Below are 2,270 nucleotides of genomic sequence, written 5' to 3'. Positions count from 1 at the left end.
ATTAATGATACTTATGAATCTTATGAACCTATTGTAATGTATTGTATTCAACAACCATTTTTTGTAGGTATATTTCCTATCATTATAATATTTCATTTATTTCAGATTTCTTAATCAAAACTTGCATTGACCAAAGTAATGTTAAAAGAAATAGTAAAGTAGGTCGCAATTTATCTTCCTAATATTAATATTCGATTTGCTCCCCTCACAAAGTTTTTAATTTGAAGAATTTATTAGATCAAAGTCTATAATAAAACCTTTCGTTTTTCATCATAATGGTGTGTAAATCATTAAGTGACTTAATATATAAGACATAAATAAGTGATTTACTGATCACTAAGTCACTTATTTATGTCTTATATAAGTCACTTAAAATATATGAAGAAATAAAAACGAAGAAATAATAATGATTTATGATTTTTATTTCTTCATATACTTTAACAAATTTCTAGACAAAATTACATTATAATACAAAATTAGTTAATATAAATATTTTCTCATTAAATAAAGTTTAATGTAAATTAGCTTGGCGTTGCTTATAACAGTATTGCTGCTATTCATATTTTGCGAATATGCCGCCGGCGCAGCGTTGGCTACCGAATGACGGGAGAAATTAATCAAAACAATCATCCTCGAGTCCCGGGGCGGCCACCGAAGCCTGTCATTTACTCCCTCAAAACTTTTTCCTTCTATAGTCCTTTCGCACACTCGTCGTGCATGGCCGCTGCTATCCGGTAGCCGGCCGAAACGTCCTACGGGCTTTCAAGGAGGAGCCCGCCGTAGCCTCGAGGATGAGACACGAGAATGGATTTCAAATTAAGGGATCGGCCGTGCCTACCGTGGGCGAAATTTCGGTTGGAATAGCCATTCTCTTTACAACGAAGAAAGGATTGATGCAAAGGAAAAATATGGATTTCAACGCGAATGTAAAAATTAATGAAAAATAAAAATTTAATTAATCGTTATTTGGAATTTGTTTATTTAATTATAACTATACTCGGCAAAAATTACTATATTAACTAAAAGAAATTAAACTACGATTATTAATTAAAATTTTTTATTATTAATTATTTTATTCTCTTTAGAAGTGCATTAATATTTCAAAATAAATTATATATTTCATTATGAAATAGCATTGTAATTCGCCTTAATTATCTATATCAAAGGTGAGTTTTGTCACTATTTACGATGTATCATCATTTATTATTATTTATTGAACAACAGGCGAGACAAAAAGCACTTTTACGAGAGATCTCGCTCCGCTGCTGGTTGGCAACAACGGTGTTCGTCATTCCGAGAGAAATTGCGCGGACCGATCATCCCGCGGCTGGGTAATTCGGTCTAATTCCGCGGCTGCCCGGCGATTTCGGCTATCTGGCCGTAATCGGTCGGGTCCGCCTTGCGCGGCAAGGAACCGAACCCGTAATGGGATGGAATTAAGAGGAGACGTGCTCTTCGCTAATCTATTAATACCTACACACAAGATCACCGCCAGGCATCGAGGGAAACGAGTTTTCGCGAGACTGGTCGCGGGCTGTATCCTGTGCGTATCTCTCATTTCTGTGTAAAGTGTTCCATCTATATATTATTTATTATTTAATCTGGAACGTTTTACATTTTTCCATCGAGATGTCCAAATTCTCAAATTACAATTCATTATAAAAGATTTTTTTACAAATAAATAATTTTGTATGCAAATAAATTATAATGCTAAATAAAAATATTATTCTTTATTTAATTTCAAATTATGTTTTTATATTAATGTAATTTTATATCCTTTAGAAATTTATTAAAATATATTATTATTACGTAATAAAAAATATAAGTTTGATTAAAGAATTTGAAGAGAGTAAATGGAAGGTTCTATTTCATAATTGTGCAACAATTTTTTTTTTTATTGAAGACCGCGCTTGACATCCTTTTTTTTTACCTTCTTGTAAAAAAAGTAATTTTATAATATAGCAATTACATTTTGCGCAGTGTTTTAAGTTCGCAAAATTTATTTTCCACTTTACTGATTAGTAATTTTTTATTCTCTATTTTTATGATATCTCAAGAAATATTAGCACATTCTGATATTAAAAGAAAATAAGTACATATATTTTAATAATAAGATTTAAACTCCTTTCATTCAAAAAATTTTGAATTTTAAAAATCTAAATATCTAATGGTCCAATAATTCAAAGTTATCAGTAAAAAAAAGAAACAAAATGCTATTATTTCGATTTTTTTTAAACTCCCACTATTCTTTGCGTTAAGATCTCTAAATG

Source organism: Trachymyrmex septentrionalis, unplaced genomic scaffold (assembly GCF_001594115.1).
Source record: "Trachymyrmex septentrionalis isolate Tsep2-gDNA-1 unplaced genomic scaffold, Tsep1.0 scaffold70, whole genome shotgun sequence".
NCBI lineage: Eukaryota > Metazoa > Arthropoda > Insecta > Hymenoptera > Formicidae > Trachymyrmex > Trachymyrmex septentrionalis.
Note: the sequence above shows the minus strand (reverse complement) of the source record.